This window comes from Dendrobates tinctorius, unplaced genomic scaffold (assembly GCF_039654945.1).
Source record: "Dendrobates tinctorius isolate UK_male_01 unplaced genomic scaffold, ASM3965494v1 ptg000350l, whole genome shotgun sequence".
NCBI lineage: Eukaryota > Metazoa > Chordata > Amphibia > Anura > Dendrobatidae > Dendrobates > Dendrobates tinctorius.
This window is the reverse complement of record NW_027362016.1, coordinates 3,605,137-3,611,136: the sequence shown is the minus strand read 5'-3', so window position 1 is coordinate 3,611,136 and position 6,000 is coordinate 3,605,137. Positions and strand designations below refer to the sequence as shown.

General features: G+C 35.6%; 1 non-coding gene across 1 annotated transcript; it reads right to left on the bottom strand.

Moving 5' to 3' along the window:
- Nucleotides 1-3,094: 3,094 nt before the first annotated feature.
- Nucleotides 3,095-3,167, bottom strand: TRNAF-GAA (transfer RNA phenylalanine (anticodon GAA)). Its single transcript has one exon. It is a non-coding gene; the product is annotated as a tRNA-Phe (tRNA).
- Nucleotides 3,168-6,000: the final 2,833 nt, after the last annotated feature.

The window sequence follows — 6,000 nt, the reverse complement described above, 5'->3', positions numbered from 1 at the left end:
AGATAAAGTTTCTTAAAATTAAATGTTGATGTCAAGAAGTGGGATTTGAACCCACGCCTCCAGGGGAGACTCCGACCTGAACGCTGCGCCTTAGACCGCTCGGCCATCCTGACTTTGATATGCAATTGGAACTTAACTCCTTCCATGCTAGTCAGCAGAAATGTTACCATTTTTTGTGATTACAAACTTGTCACACCACCCCAAAAAAGTCAATAAATAACATTTTTTATATGCGTACTTTTCGTCTGCATTAATTTTTAAACCTCCATTTATTTTGTTTGGATATTAGAAATGTTAGATTTCTCACAAATGGGGTGATGCACCACATTTCTTCAGAAACTACTGTTTGGCCACACAGCAGGGCTTTGAAAGGAAGAGCCCTATTTGGGTTTTGCAATGCAGATTTTGCAGGAATACCTTGCAGATGAAATTTGCAGAGTACCAAAACAGCATAAAACCTCCCAAAGTGACCACATTTTAGAAATTATTTTGCACAATGAGTTAATCAACACCTGCAATTACTATTGTCAGCCTATAGGTGTTTTCACTCTGAACCATCCAGCATTGCAAGTATGCCAGTTTAGTGCCCAGCTTTTGCTTGCAGAGGCAAGCAACCCATACATTTTTAAGTGGGCTCTACTCACTGGAGCAATGTCAAATATGTAGATGCTTTGTCTCACCATTAAAGTAGAAACCTCCTATATTTCAAATTAAAGATGACGGACCTGTGTGGAGCTTGTGTTTTTTGCCTTTTTGACTTTGTCCACAGCATATTTTTTAAGGACATTTGTCTCAGTAATGCCTCAGTGTTTCAAAGTCAAACAAGCTGACTATAATCATTCAGCTAGTGTCTGATAAGTGCTGTCTGTTTCAGCTATCAGGTTACCTTTTAATCCTCTTACAGCTAAGTCAATCTGAAATAAAACAAAATAGAGGAAAAATTACTAAAAAACATTCATGTGTTCAAAAGGAAAAAGTTACCGTTTCTCAAATTTTTAACATTTTGTTTTCTGTAAATAGTTAAGATTTTTAGGCCTTTTGATCATGATCAGTCCATGTGCTTTGTTTAATATCTCCTTAAAATGTAAACGGTGAAGAAAAAGCATTTTGCCGAAACCCAGGATTGGACCAGGGACCTTTAGATCTTCAGTCTAACGCTCTCCCAACTGAGCTATTTCGGCCATATCTATACATTTTCTGGGGGGTTTGACACTCTGCAAATGTCAAGTGTCACACCTGGAGGGATATATTATAATTTTTCATTTGACTGTTTTTTGAAGCATGATTTCTATTTGAAACGCCTTCCATTTTGCTGTACATATTTAATAACATTCATTAACTATTTGTGAATGAGTAGAAAAAGACAGCAATTTTGCCATTGAATTTTTACATTTTCAGTTTGACTCCATGCACCAGTATAATTCTGACCCTGTGCTTCTAGAATAGGTCATGGTCGCACATAAAACACAATTTGCATGCATAATGTTACATCAAGTTTTATTTTTTATGAGATGCAAACAATTGGAGCAAAAAAGAGACAAAAATTTAGAGAAAATATTTTATTGATTGTTAAAAGTGAGACCATTTGTCCCAAAATGTGCTGAAACATGTCAGAATGACATGGGCAATTCACATTTTTTAAACTATGATTACCTACTTGTTAAGTTTTTGTTTATTAAGTATCGTTATGGTCTATTGATGTATGAGGTGAAAACTATGAAAGTAGACTTACCAGCAAATCCGTTTCTAGATATATTTCATGACAGCACTGTAGAAGGTTGATTCCCTACCCTAATAGGGACAGAGAACACAAAGAGGTGAAATAGTCCCTCCTCAATGACTGTCCAAAGGATTTTTCTAGTGCCAAAAGAACAACAGACATATGCACAAAAAATCTGTTTGATGTTCCTAGAGTTCTTTTTTGAGAGGAAAAATTCAGATTCACTCCAAAGACTCTCAGGAAATTTTTCAAAACCACATTACTAAGTTTTGTTTGACCTCATCTAATCAATAAATGAAGATAAAGTTTCTTGAAATTAAATGTTGATGTCAGAAGTGGGACCTGAACGCAGCGCCTTAGACCGCTCGGCCATCCCGACTTCGATATGCAATTGGAACTTAACTCCTTCCATGCTAGTCAGCAGAAATGTTACCATTCCTTGTGATTAAAAACTTGTCACACCACCCCAAAAAAGTCAATAAATAACATTTTTTATATGCGTACTTTTCGTCTGCATTAATTTTTAAACCTCCATTTATTTTGTTTGGATATTAGAAATGTTAGATTTCTCACAAATGCGGTGAAGCACCACATTTCTTCAGAAACTACTGTTTGGCCACACAGCAGGGCTTTGAAAGGAAGAGCCCTATTTGGGTTTTGCAATGCAGATTTTGCAGGAATACCTTGCAGATGAAATTTGCAGAGTACCAAAACAGCAGAAAACCTCCCAAAGTGACCACATTTTAGAAATTATTTTGCACAATGAGTTAATCAACACCTGCAATTACTATTGTCAGCCTATAGGTGTTTTCACTCTGAACCATCCAGCATTGCAAGTATGCCAGTTTAGTGCCCAGCTTTTGCTTGCAGAGACAAGCAACCCATACATTTTTAAGTGGGCTCTACTCACTGGAGCAATGTCAAATATGTAGATGCTTTGTCTCACCATTAAAGTAGAAACCTCCTATATTTCAAATTAAAGATGACGGACCTGTGTGGAGCTTGTGTTTTTTGCCTTTTTGACTTTGTCCACAGCATATTTTTTAAGGACATTTGTCTCAGTAATGCCTCAGTGTTTCAAAGTCAAACAAGCTGACTATAATCATTCAGCTAGTGTCTGATAAGTGCTGTCTGTTTCAGCTATCAGGTTACCTTTTAATCCTCTTACAGCTAAGTCAATCTGAAATAAAACAAAATAGAGGAAAAATTACTAAAAAACATTCATGTGTTCAAAAGGAAAAAGTTACCGTTTCTCAAATTTTTAACATTTTGTTTTCTGTAGATAGTTAAGATTTTTAGGCCTTTTGATCATGATCAGTCCATGTGCTTTGTTTAATATCTCCTTAAAATGTAAACGGTGAAGAAAAAGCATTTTGCCGAAACCCGGGATTGGACCAAGGACCTTTAGATCTTCAGTCTAACGCTCTCCCAACTGAGCTATTTCGGCCATATCTATACATTTGCTGGGGGGTTTGACACTCTGCAAATGTCAAGTGTCACACCTGGAGGGATATATTATAATTTTTCATTTGACTGTTTTTTGAAGCATGATTTCTATTTGAAACGCCTTCCATTTTGCTGTACATATTTAATAACATTCATTAACTATTTGTGAATGAGTAGAAAAAGACAGCAATTTTGCCATTGAATTTTTACATTTTCAGTTTGTCTCCATGCACCAGTATAATTCTGACCCTGTGCTTCTAGAATAGGTCATGGTCGCACATAAAACACAATTTGCATGCATAATGTTACATCAAGTTTTATTTTTTATGAGATGCAAACAATTGGAGCAAAATAGAGACAAAAATTTAGAGAAAATATTTTATTGATTGTTAATGTTAAAAGTGAGACCATTTGTCCCAAAATGTGCTGAAACATGTCAGAATGACATGGGCATTTCACATTTTTTAAACTATGATTACCTACTTGTTAAGTTTTTGTTTATTAAGTATCGTTATGGTCTATTGATGTATGAGGTGAAAACTATGAAAGTAGACTTACCAGCAAATCCGTTTCTAGATATATTTCATGACAGCACTGTAGAAGGTTGATTCCCTACCCTAATAGGGACAGAGAACACAAAGAGGTGAAATAGTCCCTCCTCATTGACTGTCCAAAGGATTTTTCTAGTGCCAAAAGAACAACAGACATATGCACAAAAAATCTGTTTGATGTTCCTAGAGTTCTTTTTTGAGAGGACAAATTCAGATTCACTCCAAAGACTCTCAGGAAATTTTTCAAAACCACATTACTAAGTTTTGTTTGACCTCATCTAATCAATAAATGAAGATAAAGTTTCTTGAAATTAAATGTTGATGTCAGAAGTGGGAGTCTGCGACCTGAACGCAGCGCCTTAGACCGCTCGGCCATCCTGACTTCGATATGCAATTGGAACTTAACTCCTTCCATGCTAGTCAGCAGAAATGTTACCATTTCTTGTGATTAAAAACTTGTCACACCACCCCAAAAAAGTCAATAAATAACATTTTTTATATGCGTTCTTTTCGTCTGCATTAATTTTTAAACCTCCATTTATTTTGTTTGGATATTAGAAATGTTAGATTTCTCACAAATGCGGTGATGCACCACATTTCTTCAGAAACTACTGTTTGGCCACACAGCAGGGCTTTGAAAGGAAGAGCCCTATTTGGGTTTTGCAATGCAGATTTTGCAGGAATACCTTGCAGATGAAATTTGCAGAGTACCAAAACAGCAGAAAACCTCCCAAAGTGACCACATTTTAGAAATTATTTTGCACAATGAGTTAATCAACACCTGCAATTACTATTGTCAGCCTATAGGTGTTTTCACTCTGAACCATCCAGCATTGCAAGTATGCCAGTTTAGTGCCCAGCTTTTGCTTGCAGAGACAAGCAACCCATACATTTTTAAGTGGGCTCTACTCACTGGAGCATTGTCAAATATGTAGATGCTTTGTCTCACCATTAAAGTAGAAACCTCCTATATTTCAAATTAAAGATGACGGACCTGTGTGGAGCTTGTGTTTTTTGCCTTTTTGACTTTGTCCACAGCATATTTTTTAAGGACATTTGTCTCAGTAATGCCTCAGTGTTTCAAAGTCAAACAAGCTGACTATAATCATTCAGCTAGTGTCTGATAAGTGCTGACTGTTTCAGCTATCAGGTTACCTTTTAATCCTCTTACAGCTAAGTCAATCTGAAATAAAACAAAATAGAGGAAAAATTACTAAAAAACATTCATGTGTTCAAAAGGAAAAAGTTACCGTTTCTCAAATTTTTAACATTTTGTTTTCTGTAGATAGTTAAGATTTTTAGGCCTTTTGATCATGATCAGTCCATGTGCTTTGTTTAATATCTCCTTAAAATGTAAACGGTGAAGAAAAAGCATTTTGCCGAAACCCGGGATCTTTAGATCTTCAGTCTAACGCTCTCCCAACTGAGCTATTTCGGCCATATCTATACATTTTCTGGTGGGTTTGACACTCTGCAAATGTCAAGTGTCACACCTGGAGGGATATATTATAATTTTTCATTTGACTGTTTTTTGAAGCATGATTTCTATTTGAAACGCCTTCCATTTTGCTGCACATATTTAATAACATTCATTAACTATTTGTGAATGAGTAGAAAAAGACAGCAATTTTGCCATTGAATTTTTACATTTTCAGTTTGTCTCCATGCACCAGTATAATTCTGACCCCGTGCTTCTAGAATAGGTCATGGTCGCACATAAAACACAATTTGCATGCATAATGTTACATCAAGTTTTATTTTTTATGAGATGCAAACAATTGGAGCAAAAAAGAGACAAAAATTTAGAGAAAATATTTTATTGATTGTTAATGTTAAAAGTGAGACCATTTGTCCCAAAATGTGCTGAAACATGTCAGAATGACATGGGCATTTCACATTTTTTAAACTATGATTAGCTACTTGTTATGTTTTTGTTTATTAAGTATCGTTATGGTCTATTGATGTATGAGGTGAAAACTATGAAAGTAGACTTACCAGCAAATCCGTTTCTAGATATATTTCATGACAGCACTGTAGAAGGTTGATTCCCTACCCTAATAGGGACAGAGAACACAAAGAGGTGAAATAGTCCCTCCTCATTGACTGTCCAAAGGATTTTTCTAGTGCCAAAAGAACAACAGACATACGCACAAAAAATCTGTTTGATGTTCCTAGAGTTCTTTTTTGAGAGGATAAATTCAGATTCACTCCAAAGACTCTCAGGAAATTTTTCAAAACCACATTACTAAGTTTTGTTTGACCTCATCTAATCAATAAATGAAG